The 19,666-nt window shown below is 53.4% G+C and overlaps 1 protein-coding gene across 1 annotated transcript in view; it reads right to left on the bottom strand.

The window, feature by feature from the left end:
• The window catches only part of PRIMA1 (proline rich membrane anchor 1), a 59,351-nt gene that overhangs the window by 14,018 nt on the left and 25,667 nt on the right, over positions 1-19,666 (bottom strand). The window lies entirely within an intron of this gene.

Raw genomic sequence — 19,666 nt, 5'->3', positions numbered from 1 at the left:
CAGGTGACATCATGGTTGGCCTCCAGCCAGGCAACGTGCTGCGAGCTGGGGTTAAGCACCGCATCCCGGGCCATCCATCCTCCCTTGGCATGAGCTAACTGACAGCGGGGTCGGGGTTAATTTCCCATGAAAAGTACCAGAACATCTCATTCTCTCAGTTGGGACATTAAACCTGCTTCCTCTGAAGGTGAGGGTGACGAGCAGGGCCCGCAGAGCACGACGGGCGGGGGAGGGAAAGGGAGGCGTGTCAACATCCGTTTCGTAAGCTAATGGTTTGCAAGAGGCAGATTTTCTCCCTTCTTGGGTTTGGTCCCTGTGGTGGGTTTCCACAGCCGTCTCAGCCTGCACAGGGTGGCCACAATTTGGAAAGCACATGACATGGGTGCTGCAGGGCACCCTTGTCGTTACTCAGTCCACGGGGTCCTTGGGGTGAACCTGTCCTCCCCCTTGGCATGAGCTGCGTGGGTGGACCCCCACACAGGTGTCGATGAGGCTTTGCAACAGAGCCGGTTTACTCTGCTCTGAGAAAAGCAGAGACATCACACAGCTTTATCCCAGAGGCTCTGGAAGACCTAGACCCAACTGGAAAGAATTGCCCGGAATTGCAAAAGGAATGGAAGTGAGGGAAAGAGAGAGAGAAAAAGGGAGAGGGAGGGAGGGAAAGAGACAGGGGGCTGGTAAGGGAGGACAGATGGACAGACATACAGACATTACTAGTTTGGGGCAGTTCTTCAAGACGTGAATATATGCAAAAGAATCAAAACTATGCCCCAGACTTAATAATAGGCACCTCAGGGTACAACAGTGACAGATTTCCCAAAGGAAAATGACAGGGAATAGTAACAGGGAATAGTGACAGATTTCCCAAAGGATACCATGGATGGCTTCATTATTAAATTACTATTATTGATGATGTTGTTATTGTTATAATCATCAAGGTGTAATTTACATATAGTGAAACGCACCCATCTTAAGTGTACCATCTGATCAGCTTTGGCAAATGCATCCACCAGTGTAAGCCACACCTCTTATCATGACATAGAATATTTCCAGAATATTTCCATCACCCCAGAAAGCTTCCCTGTGCCTCCTTCTAGTCAATCCCTACCCTTTTGGCAACCAGCAAAACCCTGTTTTGCTTTCTAAAGTCACAGATTAGATTTGCTTGTTCTTGAAATTCACATAAATGGAATCATGCAGTATGTATTTTTGTTTGCTTCCTCTGTATAGCAGTGGTTTTGTGATTCACCCACATCGTTGCATATTTCAGTAATTGCTTCCTTTTATAGCTGAGATGTATTCCATTGTATGGATATACTGCAATTTGTTTGTCCTGTTCACCTGCTGACGGACACCTAGGCTGTTTCCAGGTTTTGACTTTTGTGAACAAAGCTCCTGTAAACATTTGCAAACATGGTATAGACATACTTTCTTGATATAGACATGTGTTCCTATTTCTCTTGGATAAACAGCTAGGAGTGGGATCACTGGATCCTACGCTTTGTGTATGATCAACTTTGTAAGGAATTGCCGTGCTGTTTTCCCCAAGTGCTTGTACTCTTGTATACTCCTGTTGGGAACAAGGAAAGATGGAGAGAAGGGAGTGGTTACAGTTTACCAAACCGTTATCAAGTTGTGGCATTGTTGCATCTGGATTAGGAGATCCAGGAAGCCTTTACGTGCTTCCCAGGGAACAGGTGCTAAAGCCCCATTAACGGATGCAAGGTCCCCAGAGGTGGAGCTCAGATCCTCACAGAGACCAAGCAGATTCAGAAATGCATCCTAAGAAATGACTGGGACAAGGATGTCACTGATCCACATGGCTGCTCTCAGCCCGGTGAAAGCAGGCCTTTAGAAACTCCAACACTGAAAAGATAGAGAATATAGAATTCAAAAGGGGAATAAACTCTAGAATAAGGGAGAGGCAATCCAAAAGGATTCTCATTTTTCCCCATGATGCACTTCTTCAGTGCTTTTTCTGTGAAATATCAAACACAAAATCCTTCCCCCTCATTGTTCATCTTGGGGGTGCCTCTGGCTTCGCTGAGTCTCCCCAGGGTGACTGGACACAGATATTCCCCACAACAGTGGTCACTGCTGGAGAATCAGAAGAGCAACCAGATACACGGGGTCCCGGCCCCACATGGTTTGCATTTTCCCCACCAAGGGAAGCAATTTTGTTTTCTGTCCATTCTACCCAGGCTATGACACCTCTGGGGGAGTGTCCAGGGCCCAGCCCGCAGCCCATGGGAACCCTCACACCAGTAGCCCCCAGTTTACCCGACACTCCCATGGCCAGGGCATTTATCTACCAGTGTGTGGTCTCAGCCAGGGGCAGCATCCCTCCTGGGGGCATTTGGAAATCCGGGGGTGGGGGCTGTCTTTGGTCGCCTAGGAGCTATGGATGTTAACAACAGTGACCCGGATATTCCCACACAAGGTAGACTTGTCCCTCCAGAATGCCACCAGGGCCCCTGCTGAGGAATTCCATCAACTTGAAACAGAAGAAAGGGTTGATCAGAAACTTCATTTGGAATTAGATGCTAAATTTCAGAGTGCCTCTCTTGAGGTTCTTTTCTTTACATTCGCTGTTAATGGGGTGGGAATTTCCTTCTTGCTGACTTTTCTCAAACACAGTTGATAATGAAAGCAGAGAGGATTGTTCTAGAGGGTCCTTCTGCAGAGGGCCCCCCTCTAATATTCAGCAGTGTACTGCTCCCCACGTGCATGTGAGGAAACTACCCCAAGCAAAAACACTACCGGATATGAAAAGAGGAGGTGTTTTGTGAAACAGTCCAAGGCATAAATCTTGGATCTTGCCAAGAAAACAGCTATTGTGTTCAAAGAATGCATCCTTATTTATCCTTGCTTGACTCATTCTTTTTACATTAGAAAAGATCAGGGGATGTTGGAGTCTGAGGAAGCCTAGGAGGTGTCATTTCAGAAAAGAGAATAAATACTGAGGCTCAGGATCAAGCAGCTTTCCCAGGGGCCAGGATTAGGACCCCAGGATCTTTAGGCTGCAGGCCAGGTCTGCCCCTGCCTGAACTTCCTTCTCACTGGGCGTGGCCAGTACTACTTTCCAGATGTGATAAGACCGTTTACCCTGTGGGCAGACGGATGGCTCATATTCGAGAAGACAGAATCATGAAGGTTCTCATTCATTCATTCATTGGTTCATTCATCCAGCAAACATTTACTAATCACCCTCTGTGCCTGGCACCGTGCTAGGAGCTGGGAGTACAAAGATGAATTAGATGTAAACTGTGCCCTTCCCGGGTCTAATGCCAGCTGCCCAAGCCCTGATCACCTTGCTCAAGGAGCCAGCAGGCTCCAAGAGGAGAGGAGACACAGGAGGTGCTGATGTGCAAGGTGAAGGTCATTTGTGGCCGAGGAGAGGAAGCCACTTGGCGCCAAGGTTCAAGGGGAGGGTGATGCCTGGTGAGAGGCAGGTGGTCAGACGGAGGAGGAGGCTGAGGCCACCAGAGTGTGAAGCCCCAGACACGAGGCTGCCGCAGAGCTGACTTCTCTGTCACTCCCTCTCGCTCCCCGCCGAGATTCTGCAAACACGACAGACAGGCAGGAGCTGTCATGACATCTCAGGGGTCACGACACCCTCCCTCCTGGGACTCAATGAGGCTTTGTCTGCTGTATTCATTAAACACTCCTGATGCCTGTAAAGATAATGAGACTGGCAACCAGAGAGCGATTTAGAACAACGCGGACTCCGTTTTGCTTTTTCAAAGTAGCTGCTGTCTTTTCAGTCAAGAAATGCATCGTTAAAAGCTTATATTTGGGACTTCAGCTTCTGGCCAAGGTGGAGTTACAAGGCCCAGAGTTGGCACCACTACCCATACCCTCCCAACATCTAAAAGATGTACCAAATATACAAAACAATGGTTTCAAAACAATGGACATCAAGGCAACGAAAGGCAGTGAGAGACAAGAAACAAAGGAGGTGGGAGTTCCCTGGAGGCCTAGTGATTGGGATTCCGGGCTTTCATTGCTGTGGCCTGGGTTCAATTCCTGGTCGGGGGAACTGAGATTCCACAAGCTGTGCAGGGCAGTCAAAAAACAAAACAAAACAAAAACAAAGAAGGTGAGCTGTACGGCTGCCCCAGCTTACTGCCTGGAGACAGTTTCTAAATTTCAGTCCTGGAAGGGAGATGCCGCGCAGGTCCAGCCCACTGAGAACATCAAGGAAATGGGGCTGAGAGTAAGCAAGACAGATGAGGCCTCTCCCCAAGGGAACTCGCAGAAAAGCAGCGGGAGCGGACAGCAGGCAAGTTAATTCCACCCACAGATAAATAATTACAGATGAAGGCAAGTGCCAGAAAAGAAATGGAGAAGAGGCCAAGATGCCCCCACAAGTGTCTGGAACAGAAGCAGTTGGGGGCAGAGGGGTCGCTTTGGATGTCCCCATCTGAACGGTATCACGGGGGCTAAGCAGACCAAGGAGATTCCTGCTGGGGTGTGTGGACCTGCCTGAGGTCCGGTGTCACAGAGGAACTGCGCGAGGTCAGCTGCTCTCTGGGACAAGCGCCTTTCCTGTATTCCTCACTGGGGTATTTGTGTCTGTCAAATGGGACGACAGAGACCGTGTTGTCGAGGGTACCAGGGATAGCACCGTCATTTGTGCGGCACCAACTCTGAGGCCGCTATTAGTCCCCCTTCTGCAGTGGGGACACACAGGCAGGGGCCCGCCAGGACTGGAACCAGGTGTGCCTTGTGACAACACTCATGGCCAAGTCAGCGCATATTTACCTTCGACCCGGGACCTGCCACTTCCATCTCTTCTTCAGAGCCCGCCGTGCACTGGAGATGTTTGATTGACAGGAGGGGAACTGGGTGGGGCATGAATGAATCAAAGGAACAGCGAGTTGGGTGGAAACAACCTTAGTTTTGCAAGATAGTTTTCAAGAATCGCTAGAAGGGAGTGAGAGCCATGTTCTTTGTTTTAACCTGACGTTTCCATTGTGAGATGGAGGCTGTGATTTATCCCTGGCTCGGCCTCTGGACCGGCATGTGGCCACCTGCGGAGGCCAGCCCCACGCTCACGTGGCTCAGTGTTTCTTGAGCGCAGCCTGATTGCCAGGCCCTGCTGGTGACATGGGCATGCAGTAGCCTCTAGGGCATCCTTAGACGTCTCTGACTTTCACAGTCTGGTGACTCATGCCCAGGCTACCCGAGTGGCTTCCCGACAGATGCCCGGGAGCTGGCCTTGGTCACGGCCAGGTGAGGAGGTGTGACCTGCGCAGAGAGCTGCCACTCTGCTTCCTGCCCCTCGCAGCTCAGCTCCCAGCCCACCGGGCGGATCACAGCCACTGGGCGTGGGCTGCAGTGTCAAGGGTCCCCTGAGCTGCAGAGACCGATCTCCTTTGAGGGGCTGACGTCTGTAAACATGCTTCCCAAACCACAGCGGACACGCTCAGCCTTTGCTGTGGAAACTGAGGACAGAAGCTGGCCCGGGCCTCACGACACGGCCAGGGACTTGTCACCCTTGGGTGTCAGGTGCTGCCCTGGGCTTTGGGAGCAGAGGCGAAGGGGGCCACACAGCCCCGATCCCGGGGACGGTCTCGGGGCACAGTTGGCCCTCAGGGTGGGTGGGCTCCGTTTCACTTCCACACCCTGCCGCCCACGTGGAGGGTCTTGAGGACTGTCCAGCATGTCTAGGAATCGTGCACACACTGCAAGTTGATGGAGTGTTTGAAGAGCCTTTAAGAGGATGTTTACTCTCGTCTTGCTTCTGCCTGCTTGCCTAAAACCCCTGCTGGTCTTATGTGGCTCACGAGGACAGCAAGGGGTCCAGGAACTTTGCTAGTACATTTGTGTGGTGGCAACACCCGGCCCCCAGACCCTTCAGACAAAGGAGGACACGAGGCCGGGGCGGGGGGAGGGGCAGACCTGGGCTTCCCGTCCCCCAGCCCTGCTTTATGTGCTGCCCCCAAGGACCGTGAAGGACCTGGATTCTCAGAAGTCCCTTCACGGGCTGACGGCCCTTTCCCTTCACTGCCTCGGGGTCCCCAGCCCCACCTCTGTTGGGCTGCTTGACACAGACCCCAAATCCACCGGCGACGGCCCCTCCCTCTCACGCCCCACACAGAGCCCATTGTCTGCGGGACACAAGGGACCAACTCAGGCCGCTATTCTCCATTCACGGGCACAGGCCTCCACCGGGAGGTCTGTGCCAGGGGCGTCCACCCCCCTGCCTGGGCCAGCTTGGGGTGAGGCGCTCAGTCGTTTCCTACCAGCACGTTGCCAGAGTGTGTGGCCGGACTTTAAACCACAGATACAAGCTCAGCCCTTGATGCTTTACACAACGCCCTGCAATCAGCCCCCATTTCTGGAGAGGAAGGAGAAGCCCCCTTTGGGTGCAGCACAGAGACCCCCCCCCCTTTTCCATAAGTCTTCCCCATTCCTCCCCCAGACCCGAGGTTCCCACAGCAGGAAGCCCCAGGCTGCCTAGTACCAGCAGGCAGAAGGCGTGAATTCCCTGCTCCTGGGGGGCCTCAGCAGTTTACCTTTTCCAGAACCCAGGGCCCCTCCCTCTCCACCCTGCAGGTTGGACACTGCAGCCTGCATGGGGGTCCCTGGCCTCCGGGGCGGCCAGGGAGGGGCAGTGTTCCGGGGAAGCAGTGCTGTGCCGGGCCGGCGCGGAGGGCCATCTCTCTTGCCCACCACCCCTCCCGCAGTCCTGTCGCTGGTCTCCACTGCCTTCCACACCCAGCCCGGGAGCCCCCTTCCCGTTCCTGCCAGCCGGGCTCTGGGGGCTGTTGCAGCTGAGCGTTCCCTGGCTTTCGTCCCCTGTAGATGGACTTCGTTGGTCTACGGAAGCGCGGGAGGCCTTGGCCAGCCTCTGGTGAGGGGCTCTGCCAGAAGACAGACCTCAGTTGGCCACCAGGACTCCAGAGGGGCTGGAGCCACAAGGGCCAGCCGGGCTGGACATCTCACTGGGCTTCACAGGGAGGCTGCCCAGGGCCCCGGTCCTCCCCTCACTGCGTTACCAGTGGCCCCTCAAACGTCCTCTCCGCCTCGGCTTCTTTTCCGCCACTGTGTGCAGCCTCTCTCAAATCCCCACCTTCTGTGCTGGAAGCATCCATCAGTGAGCTGCCCCCTTCCTGTCCTGCCCTCCTCCCGGGCTCAGGCCCCAGCCCGGGGGTCAGCACGCCCTCTGCCCCACAGCTAGGCCGCCAGTGGCCAGTGTGGCTGAGCGCTCCGACCTCCTCTCCACCTGCCTCTCCCTGGCTCCTGGGGAGCCCTGTCTGCTTATCACTGTCACCAGGCCCCTCCTCCCTGGGGTACCTCCCCCAGTTCAGCACAGTGGCTCTTCAAAGGACCTGGAAGGATCTGGGGTTAAATTCCAGATTCCCACCCTGGGAAAATCATTTAATCTTTTAGATTTAATCTCAATTTAAATTCCACTGTAAATTGGGAGGAAACAACAGCGCCTCCTCCACGGGGCTGGTGCAAGGATTAAACGAGATATGAGATCAGAGAGCTCGCAGCAGACACCCCTCAGCTGCCCCCGCATCCCTCCCCTCCTCCCTCGCAGAACCCCAGTTCTCCTCCTGTGTCCCTGATCCCCTGTACAGGCTTTGGGGAGGCGGGACCAGCCCAGGAGGTGGGTTCTCAGTGGTCTCAGCCAGGCCTGGTTGTTCCAGCCCTCTGCCCCTAATTGGGTCAGAGGTGGGTACGTCATGCAGTTCTGGCCAATGACACGAGGGGAACAGTCTGCTGGGCGCTTCCAGAACTGTCTCCTTGCTGTTAGAGGCACGGAAACAGGCAGGCCTCTTTCCCTGGGGACACTGCCATGCCCTTCTTTACCACCAAACAGAGCAGCTCTGGGGGCGCTGAGGGTGCCGGGGTACAGGGTGGGTGGATTGCAATGCGAAGTAGGGTGGCCTCCAGGGGTGACTTTTGAGCGAAGACTGGGATTTGGTAAGGGAGTTCATCATGCAGGTACCTGAGGGAAGAGCCAAAGCAAAGGCCCTGAGGTCACTGCGGGCCTGGCATGTCATGACGTGGGCAAGGGGAGGACGGGAGGAGATGAGATGGCTCAGGGTCTGGAGGCCATGAGAGAGGTTCGGGCCTTTACACTGAGAAATGAGGTGCCATTGAGGGGTCTGGAGAGAGGGGTGGTGAGGTGTGACTTACATGTTGGCTCAATCACTCTGTGTTTAGAGTAGACTATAGACCGTGTGTGTGTGGCAGGGGCTGTGTGCCAGTGTGGGAAGCTGGGAGGATACTGCCAATAGCCCAGGAGAGAGCTGACGGTGGCTCAGATGGGGGTCAGCAGTGGAGGTGGTGGGAAAAGGTAGATTCTGAATATGTTTGGGAGGTAGGGTTCACGAAAGCTTGGATGTGGGTGTGAGAGACAGAGAAGAGGTAAGGATGACTTGAAGGGTTTGGGGCTGAGCAAGCAGAAGGATGGAGCTGCCATCAAGGGATGGGGAAAGCTGGGGCAGGACAGGCTTGCTGGGTGTGGAGGTCGGGAGTAAAGTCTGAAATTCCCATCACACACCCAAGGGAGATGGCAACCCAGCAGCGGGATCTAGATTCTGAGCTCAGCAGCAAGGGCTCTGCTGGAGGCATAAATCTGGGAGCTGTCAGCACCCAGTCCTGAGAGGGGATGAGATCATCAAGTGAGGGAGCGCGGGCAGAGTGGAGAGGAGGGTCCAGGCCTGAGCCCTGGGGAGCTCCACGGGAAGAGGCCAAGGAACAGAGAAGGAGGCAGCAAAGGAGGCTGGGAGGAGAGGCCAGCAGGGATTGGGGCCAAGGCGATGTGGGGGTGGGGGTCCTGTGGCCAAGTCAGAGCAGGACGTCAAGGAGGAGGGGACAGTCCGCTGTGTCCGCTGCAGCTGACGGACAAACGCCACGAGGCTGAGAGCCAGCCGCTGAATGGAGCAATATGGCGGTCACCGCTGACCACCACACAGGTGGTTTTGCGGAAGCACTGGAGGAAGCTTGACCGGGGCCATCTAGGAGGGGATGTGGGGAGAGGAAATGGAAACAGCAAGTATGCACAGCTTTTTTTTTTTTTTTTTTTTTTTCCAGTACGCAGGCCTCTCACTGTTGTGGCCTCTCCCGTTGCGGAGCAACAGGTTCTGGACGCGCAGGCTCAGCGGCCATGGCTCACGGGCCCAGCCGCTCCGCGGCATGTGGGATCCTCCCGGACCAGGGCATGAACCTGTGTCCCCTGCATCGGCAGGCGGACTCCCAACCACTGCGCCACCAGGGAAGCCCTGCACAGGTTTTTGGTGGAGTTGTGTTGCAAAAGGGAACAGCAACATGGAGCCATAGCTGGGGCGAGCAGTGGTAGCAAGAGAAGGATTCTAAGACGGGAGATGCAGCGTGTGACTGCTGGTGGGCGGGACCCAGACGAGGCGGCGGCCTGTGCACGGGTGGCAGGAGCTGTGCTGCGGAGGAAAGGTGCGGGGATGACAGGTGAGAGTCAGTGGAAGCTGCCTTCGGAGGGAGGCCAGGCCAGCGCCAGGGCTGAGAGCAGGATGGGGGAGGGGGGGGCGTTCCAGGGGAGCAGAGAAGGTGATCTGGTTTTCTAGGAGGGCAGGTGGGTGACTGGTCTGGCTGGGGAAGGGAGGAGCTTGAAGGGCCAGTGACGTGAAGGAGAGTCCAGTTCCAGGTTGGCCATTGTGCCCAGCCGCCTTCAGCTGCTGGCGGTGGGCAGCCGGGTTTGCCCAGCGTGTATGATGAAGTGGGTGCACCCGGGGAGTGAAGACAGTGCTGGACCAGAGGCGGAAACTGAGGCACACAGCCTGGTCACATGAAGACGCCCAACTCCACTTAGGTGGGTGGGGGAGCTGGGATTTGAACCCAGACATCTAGCTCAAGGGCCAACCCGTAACTACGACACAGACAAAAACCAGCGAGCAAGCAAATCCAGGGGAGCAATGCCGGGTGTGGAAAGGGAAGATCGGTGTCACCTTGGGCTTTGGGGAAGCCTCTTTGAGGAAGTGACATTTTGGTTGAGCCCTATAGGGTTGGGGAGATGGGACAGCCCTATGGAAAGGTCCTGTCTGGGTTGGCCTAGGCTGCAAGGGAAAGAATGGGAAATGGGCAGCTGGTGGCCCAAGCCTCTGCTTCCCCCCTGGTGATGGGACCACCCTGCTAAAGCCCTGGTGAGGGGCTCTGGGCCCTTCCATCTATGAGTCCCAGCTGGTTCCCTGAGCTCCACGAGATGCTCACTCCTCTGATTTATTTATTTCTGCCCGGCGTCCCGGGCATGGAGCCCAGCGTGGTGGCAGTGTGGCTGCTTATCATAAAGGACACGGTTCTCAGGATCGGCTCCTGGTGGGCGGGGGCATTAAGAAAAACCCCAATACATTATTAATAATTGTCTCCATTGTTCCCGTGCCTAATTAGGAAAGGAAAATTATGAATTGGGTGGAAGTGTCTATGGTGGGGGCAGCCTTGGTGTTTCCCGATGCCGGGGAGAGGCCTGGGTAGAGGCCGGGCAGGAGCTGAGAACAGCAGGCCGCTGCCTGGGGCAATTAATTTTGCCTCTGATGGCGACTGCAGAACACGTCTCCCCTTGTTCTTCGCCCAAACAGCCCTCTTTGTGAGGCTCCTCAAGGCCGGGACTTGTACTCAGCAGTACTGCTGTCTTTCAGGAACTGCAGCCCACACTTTCTCTGTACCCTGCCCTGGGGACCCTCCCCAGATCTGCCGAGCCTTCGGTTCCCACCCAGGGCTGCAGATGCACTGCTGCCTGGAAGGGCTACGTTCAGCCAGCTTAGAACAGCGCAGCGCTGTCCAGAAGTGAGGAGACGGTGCCACAGGGGAAAGCTCTGGGGGACCACTTGAGCCCACCCTCATTGCCCCGACTCCTCATCATTTGAGGACAAATCCATTCACTCACTCAACACCTATCTGCTAAGAGCCTATGACATGCCATGCACTGGGCTAGGTGCTGGGGAGAGGAAGGTTGGCAAAAACACAGGGACGCTGCCCTTGTGGTATAGTCTGCTGAAGAATGAACACTAATTCACTAACCACCAGCTAAATGCACATTTGATTCCTGCCTCACCGAGATACTGGGCATGTGCCTTAGGTACAAACTGCAGGAAACTACAGAACAAAAAATAAGAATTCCCCGAACACGAAGACCCAACATAGGTTAACGGAACACAATGGGCTCATCTTCATGAGAGGCTCATGACCTTGGGACAGGAACATGCTCCCAATGGTTTATGTTAAATGCCCAGCAGAGCCCCAGCACCTAGTTGATACTCAATATCTGTTGGAGAATTTTCTCCCTTTCCAGAGGGCACTTAGATGCTGGGGTCTCATGACTGCCCAGTCAGGTAGAATCTGCTCGGTCCAAACAGCTGTCATCACTGTGAAGAGGGGTTCAGGATCAACTCAGACCAAGGGTCAACAAACTCAGGCCCACAGGCCAAATCTGGCCCCCCACCTGCTTTTGTAAATAAAGTTTTATAGAAACACAGACACACGCCCATTTGTTTACGTATTGTCGTGGCTGCTTTCTTGCTGCATCGGCAGAGTTGAGTAGCTCTAGCAGAGACTGTATGGCCTGCAAAGCCTAAGTTATTTACTCTCTGGCCTTTTACAGAATGAGTGTGTCCACCCCTCCCTAACTTCCGGTGGTCTTCAGCTGAGATTCTCAGACAAGCTTAGAAAATTGATCTGAGAGACCCCTGAAATTATACCGCATGTTTGCATTTTACAAGTAAACGTTCCACGCCTTCCATTTTATATTTTAGAAAGTCCCTTGACTCCAAATGTCACACCAATGCCCTGGTGGGGAGGTGTCTAGACATGTGACACAGGGATCTGTTCTGTCTGGGAGTTTTAACAGTGACAGTCTTGACTTGGCCACACCGCACCTGCTAAGTGGTCAGTTGCCGGGGGCACAACATACCCTGGAAGGCTGGTGGGCAGCATCTACTGTGGTAATATGCTAGGTATCCTCCGCGGCCCTGCTGCAAGGGCAAACAACCAAGGGCAGGGTTACCACCGTAACATGTTTGGTGGCTCTTCAAGTCCGGTCTAGGGCCCGTGGGTAGAGGCAATGGGACTGGGGCAGATTTAGGACTGACGTCCCCAGGAGCTGCCGACACTAACTGTCCTTCAATGGAGCAGGCTGCTTCCTAAGGCTGGGACAGCCCGCCACTTTGGCGTCAGGCTCCAAGACGCTTCTGGCTCCTGCTCTGTTGAAAGGCTTAGCCTCAGCTTAGCAGTGGCACAGGCAGCTCTGTTCCATTCCTCCTCTGACAGTTCTAAGCGCACAGGAGAGCCTCTGGCCCCTCCTTCCTCCCACTGGCCCCTCTCATGGGTACATCTCGGGATCTTTTTACTTGTTGGGCATTTGGACATCAGCTGCTGCAGCTGCCTTGCCCAGACTTGGCTGTGAAGGTGTGGGAGGTAAGGCGGGAGCTGCTTCCTACCTGCGCTGAGGTGCAGGGGGCGTGCAGCTACCCTGACTTTCCTGGGCGCCTGTACTTTCTTTAGAAGATTTCCTGGGGCTGCTGGAGTGGCCGAGCACAGGCAGAGAACCTGGGAATTTACTCCCCCAAAGCCCAGAGAGTCCTCAACCCGTGACAGGTACCAGGTGGGACAGTCAGCCTTTGCCACCGGCTGGGGACAATGGTGAGACATCGCCAAGCCTCCAGAGCCCCCTGTGGGGTCAGGCTCAGGCCTCCTGGACTCTCACTTGGCTTCCTCCCCGCCCCGTCCCCCCTCCTCTGTTGCCTTCCAGTCTCCCCTGGGAAGGCCTCCTTTAAGAATCCTTGTCTGTGAGGACAGGTTCCACGTCAGGAGCCCTAGACTCGAGGTCACCACGGTACTGAAAGATCATGGCCTGTCTTCTAAGGCCTCAAATAAATAAAATTACATCCCAACGAGATTCATGTGTGATTTCTATGTTCTGGAAGATTCCTTCCCAGAACCACCCTTTGCTAGTTCTCTGGACTGAGCCTAAGTTCTGTTTAAAAGGTCCCTGTTGGGTTAACCTAAGGATGATTTTTGTACTGGATGCGACTACAAAGGGACAGTGACACAGCTGAAAAAGATCACTGCTGCTCAGCTGGTTTTTGTTAAAAAAGGAAGAAACCTGCCATGTCTGTAGCTTTGGGGCAAAACCATAGTACTAAGAAGAAAAGAAACCTATATGGATGGTCCTTGGCTGTGCTCTGACAGAGTAGCCACTAGTCACATGTAACTACCTAAATTTAATTAAATTAAGTTAAAAATTCAGTTTCTCACTTGTACTAGCCATATTTTAAGTGCTCAGTAGCCACATGTAGCTAATGGCTACCCTACAGGACAGCACAGATACAGATCATTTACATCATTGCAGGAAGTCTACTGGATGGCACTTCCAGGTGTCCAGGGTGATGAGAGGTGAGATGTTCTGCTTCGCTTTCCAAAAAGGCAGCCAAGAGTAGTTTTCATACCTCGTGGAAAGCAAAATTAGATAGCCACACATACGACGACTGTGCTCTTTTCAAAGCCCTTTTTTCTTCAGATTCTTTTATTTCATTCTCATTTCTCCTCCCCCACAAATAGGCCACAGCAGGAACTATGAGCATCATTTTATCAGTAAGGAAACCGAGGGTTCCTAAGGACCAAAGAGGAAGAGTCACAGAGTCAGAGCTTCCGAGCTGTAAGGCCTCCGCTGCCCCTGCTGGGAGGTCCCAGGACAATGACAGCAGCTGGGAGGCCCAACAGGTCAGCTCTCTGAGGAGCTGTAAGTGTGCCGGGGCGCAGCCTAACACCCAAGCTTGGCAGGCCCACTCAACAGCCATGTGGCTTGGTGAGTGGAACACGTGACCCAGAGTGGTCACTCTGTCTTTGAGATAATGAAGCAGAAGGCTGCCCAGTGGCTCTGCCCTCCGTGATGAGCAGCTGTGCAGTGGTTTCACTGCAGGGAAGTGGGGCCACGCCCACGAGAACCCCACCATCACACTCCCCGTGGAAAACTTCCGTGAGGCTGGCCTGTCTGAAGGGTGGGGCAAGCTGACCCTGGGCGGAAGGTCTCAACTTGGCAGCTGGCTCCTGCCTGGGAATTCTGTTCTCTTTCTGGACAAGCAGCTCATGCTCAAGATCAAGGCCACACAACCTGGTGGTGTTGCTTGGAAACCCCTGGAACTTTTGAAAGTCACTTCATCAGTCTGGACTTCAAATGCCCATATGCCAGATGGGAGTGGTGAGCTTGGCCTAGAGCTGGGCTTCCTCAGCCTCGACACTGTTGACATATGGGGCTGGATCATCCTTTGCTGTGAGAACTGTCCTGTGCACTGGACACACTAGCTGCCGGCCTCTACCCGCTGGATGCCAGGAGCATCCCTCTCCCAACTGTGATGACCAAATGTTCCCTGGGGAACAAAACCTCTCGGTTGAAAACCAGGGGACTGGAAGGTCTCCAGAGCTGTTCCCTGGCTCCACCATGTATTGCAGAGATAGATGCCTCCAATGCGGGCACGGCCAATAGTGCAGCCCTGACCCGCCTCCCAGAGTCCAGCACACCATTCCCAGCCAACGGAAGGAGTTAGGCCTGATGGCCTCCCAGCTGGAACCTGAGATTCCAAGCCAACTGCCTCCACGACGACCCCCAGCTACTGAGAGGCTGCCCAGCGGAACTGCCCGTAACAGCATCCAAGAAGAGGCGAAGGCATTATTTTCCAAAGCAGCCATAATTCTCTCTGCCAAGGCAGGAGACAATGTGCCCTTGCCACCCACTGTCCAGTTCATTCTAAATCAGAGAACAAGGAGCTCATTCACTTGCGGGAGGGGCGGGGGGCAGGCCGACATCCCTTCCAGGAAACGGTAGCCTTTAGCCTTCCCTGATTGCTGGTGAGGCTGACACAGAAACTTGGGAGCTGCGAATGGGCACTGCTCATATTGTCTTGTTTTTTCTCTGGTGAAAGAAGGGGACAGAAACTAATGGACGTTCCTCCCTGACCCGCCAGGCAGAACTTTGTCATTTTTCCTGGGGAGAAGACTTAACAATAGTGGTTCTTCTCAAAAGCCACTGGACACCGTCCCTTTCTTAACTGGAGAGATGATACCACCCTCTTTTCAAACAGGACTCCCTTGAGAGTGGAAGGCACAGTGGAGCAGGGTGTCTCTGTCCCGTTCTGGGCAGAGCAACTCAAAGTCCGGGTGCAGGAGGTCACAGTCCAGGATGCATTAAATCCCACAAGGTGAGCTAGGAACAACTTGCCCATCATACAAAGGTGCTGTGATCACCATCTACACAAAGTCACGGCCACTATCGCCTGCATTCACACACATCAGACCTCTAGACTGGGCCTGCCAGGCTGGTTCTGAGCCTTCACTAGTGCTTTGTGTTTGTCGTCTATTGGCAGACAAGCAAATGCCTAAGGTTTCAGAAAATTTTATGGACTACTTTTATGTCTTAAAAATATTTCAAGGAGCTTAATACAACTATAATGATAATAACAGCCCCTCCTTTGCTAAGTGCTTTTTAAGCCACGTTGCGTGCGTGTGTATCATCTGATTGAGGTCTCCTGATCCATCAGGAGACATGGGTGTCACTGTCCCCAGTTACAGACGCTCAGTGAGGAGAGGTCACCGGAGAAGCCAGGATTCCAGGACCATCTGACGTCAAAGTCCGTCTTCTTTCTACCACATCCTATTGCCAACCAGGCAAAGGCCACCGTTACTGGATTTTGGCGGCAGGGCACCTTGGCCCGGCTGGAAGAACAGATTGGAACATTGCCGGGGGATGCCTCGACCTCAGACCCATGGCTTCCATGGGGAGTGTCCCTGGCCACACTCCCAGCCTTCTCTAGCCCTTTACTCACTCCTCTTAAGGGTGGAGGGCAGGACTTACTCAACCGAAGATCCATGAGACATGCACAAGACCTGGGAACACAGTCATGCCCACCCTGGACCCCAGGAGTGATGGAAAAGGGAAATAAAATTCTCAGCAAGGGAGAGATTGGGAGAAGCTTTTTATACGACATTCAGGATAAATATTCCCCTATTTTTTTTTTTTTGCAGTACGTGGGTCTCTCACTGTTGTGGCCTCTCCCGTTGCGGAGCACAGGCTCCGGACGTGCAGACCCAGCAGCCATGGCTCACGGGCCCAGCCGCTCCGCGGCATGTGGGATCTTCCCAGACCGGGGCACGAACCCGCGTCCCCTGCATCGGCAGGCGGACTCTCAACCACTGCGCCACCAGGGAAGCCCTCCCCTCTTTAATTCCTTATAGGCAAAAGCTCCCTGGACACGTTGTTCCAAAATCCAATGGCTGTTGAGCACCTCAAGAACTCAGACACTGTCGCCTGTTCTTTATTTTTCACGACAGCTGGCCACACAGGTCACCATAATCAACTGTCCCATCATCTGCCTTTGACAGGGACATCAATGGGGCCTTGAAACAAGGGCTGCCTCATACAGACAGGGTGACACTTTAGGAACCAGCTGCGTCTACCTGCTTCAGAAATTCCAAGGTACCAAAACAAATGCCATGGTGGCCACGGCCCTGGGCAGAGGCCGGCTCTGCGTCAGCCCCCTCACCTGAGAATGAGGTGGAGTCTCAAAAGCTCTTCTGATGCTGAGATTTCCTCAGTTCTAGGGAATCTGAACTGTAAAATATGATCAATAACCCTGAAGGTTCTCAAGACATCCAGACGCTGGTCAGTGAAAGGAAATGGAGGCCTAAGGGTTAGCCCAGGTACCCAGTTTCCTTCCCCAGAGGTTACTGGAACTGATTTCTTATATGTCCCTTGGGACAGCAGGTCTACTGTATTTATATGTATTCCAAGTGACAACACCATTTATGGACTGCATGTTTGTGTGCCTCCCAAACTCATATGTTAGAATCCTAACCCCCAAAGTGACAGTGTTAACAGGTGGGGCCTCTGAGGGGTGATTAGGTCATGAGGGTGGAGCCCTCACGAACAGGATTAGTGCCCTTAGAAAAGAAACTGTAGAAAGATCTGTCGCCCCTTCTGCCATGTGAAGGCAGAGCAAGAAGGCACCTTCTATGAACCAGGAAAGGGGCTCTCACCAAACACCAAATCTACCAGCAACTTGATCTTGGACTTCCAGCCGCTGGAACTGTGAGAATTAACTTTCTGTTGTTTATAAACCACCCAGTCTATTCCATTAGAGTAGCCAGAACAGACTAAGACAGCATCCTATACATACACCAGGGATGCTATCAGATATAATATATATTTCACTTAATATATTTTGTCAATGCTTTCACGTCAGTATGAACAGAGCTGCCTTTTTTAAAAAAAATTGCTGAATGGAGTGCCAAGGTATGGATATGCCATGATTTATCTAGCCAGTTCAGAAGAGGATGTTTTTCAAATGCAGGACCTCAACTCTTTGTCATTTGCTGCCAAAATTAATTTGCTAGCAAAACCTGAGCTGTGGGGAAGTGGGTTTCTTTATGGTTGTGATTTGTCTCATTTAGTATGAATATCCACATGTTTCACTGCAGGAATATTATTGGGTGCTGGGCTGCCTGGAGGTGTTACTTAATCCATTGATATATGATATATATTGATATATGATACCGCTTTTGTAAAATCTGAAGCATTCTCATTTCCAAAACACAGCCAGTCCCAAGTTTCAGATAAGGGATATGGAGCCCTTCCAGTAGTTCTTTTAGACAGAGACGGTAAACCAGATGCCATGGGATCCTGGGGCCTTGCCTCCTGTCCCAAATTCACCCTGAGGCCAACTCAGCATCTCCCGCCCCCAGCCCCCGGGGCCAACCCACAGGCAGTAATGAGGAACGAGCATTTACCGAAGATTCCCTAGAGAAGCATGAAGGGATCACCAAGCTTAGCAAAGAACAAAGACTCACTCCAGTCCCTCCAGGCCCCCCTGCCCCCGCCCCCCGAAGTCCTCCCAGCCTCCTTCTCTCCACTTTTCTCCCCTCCCAACCCCACACTGCCTCAAACTGCCCTCGTCACCTCGAGGACTCCACTCTGAGCCTTAGCTCACACTTCCATTCCACAGCACTGCAAGGTGCTGATTTTTAAGAGAACACCGAAATCAGGATTTTTAAAATGTGAACTATCTTTGATGGTTACATATTGTTTCTTTCTCTTTTTAAACACTGGGTGTGGCCCGTGAGGCCACGGCCCATCAGTGTGGTCTCTGATATGGCTGCCATTCCCATCCTTCTGGGGGGCAATGACCCAGGTGATGGCCTCAGTAACGGATCAGCTTTAAAGATTTATTCCTCTGGGAATAAAGGAAGGAAAGGAAGCTGTCATCTTGAAAAACAGAGAGAAAGTGAATGCAGCGTTCTTAGGTCCTGGGGCTGCAGGCGGCCTCGCCCATACCTGTCTCTCTCTCCATTCGCTCCCCAAAAGATGTTTCCAGTCCCAGGGCTTCAAACACCCGCCAGGTGCCAGCCACTCCCGTATTTACCGTTAGACCCAGCATCTTCCCTGAGCTCCTGACTCAGCATCTCCACTTAGGTGGTCCACAGGCCAGCTTAGACTGTCCGTGTCGCAAACCCAACTCCTCACTGTTCACCCCTCAACCCCCTACTTCTCCAATCCTCCATTCACCCAGCTGCTCAATTCAGAAACTGGGGAGGGGGTCTTTCCTGACATCCCCCTTCCCCTCACCGTTCCCTCCATTCAATGCAACAAAAGTCTCGTCATTTCTTCCTTCGAATGTGGCCTCCCGTCCCTTCCGCCTTCACCTGCCCTCTTGACAGCAGCCTCCGAACTGGTCTCTCCCTTGCCCCATCCATCCTCCGCACAGCTGCCAGAATCTTCCTTGTAAATTGTAAATCAGATGCCTAACTTTGCTCCCCGTTTTGGCCACGCAGGTTCAAACCCTTATAGGGAAGAATCTAGAAACTTTCCGGGCAGTGCAGCACAGAGTGGGATAACTTCCAAGGGGAGGATGGATAAGTGGTGGGATGTGCATTAAAAAAAAAAAAAGCAAGAAAGGAATTAGCGGTATTACTTAATGGCTGCACCTCGAAGACAGCAGCACTTAATAAACATCGGCCACCAGCACGCTCACAGGCCTATAGTCTCTCCCGGAATGAGGAGCAGTAAACGGCAGAGCCGGTAATCCCACAGGGCTTTAAGGGGCCCGCAGAAAGCCTCTTAGGGTTGAGAAAGGAGATAAACTGCTTTGTTGGTTATAAGGTCCAGAATGTTCTCAGAGATGAGACAAAAATCTTCTGTGTATTTCTCACCGTAAAGGAATGTAGGGTTCTGGCCTGGGGGTGGGGCCTGCGGGAGGGGGTGGGGCCTGGGGGTGGGGCCTGAGGGAGGGGGCTTTGCACTGCAAATCAGCCGTGGCTAAGGGCTGGGGTGACTCATCCCCCTCCGTGTGCACCCCTCTAGCTCTCCAAGTCTCTGAGGTGAGCTGGGCACTTCAGGGCACCGGGCTCTGTCTTGGTGGGAACAGGAGACCAGTGGAAATGGGGGACAAAGGGAATGAAAGGAACAGAAAGTGGGGAAACCCTGAGGGAAACATTTAAAAATCTCAAAGGTAGGAGGACAAAATTGGGTAGGTCTTTAGAGCAAAGGATTCTGCCAGATTTGGGCCAAGAAAGTGAGGGCATGTTGTGCGGTACCTAACTTGATGGAGATGCTCCTTGCTTCTAAGCGATGTAGGAGACGCTGCTGGGGTCCCCCATGGACCACTGGGGCAGTCAGTGATTTGGAAGCATA

The sequence above is a fragment of the Mesoplodon densirostris genome, chromosome 4 (genome assembly GCF_025265405.1).
Source record: "Mesoplodon densirostris isolate mMesDen1 chromosome 4, mMesDen1 primary haplotype, whole genome shotgun sequence".
Taxonomy (NCBI): Eukaryota; Metazoa; Chordata; class Mammalia; order Artiodactyla; family Ziphiidae; genus Mesoplodon; species Mesoplodon densirostris.
Note: the sequence above shows the minus strand (reverse complement) of the source record. Positions and strands in the feature narration are given on the sequence as shown.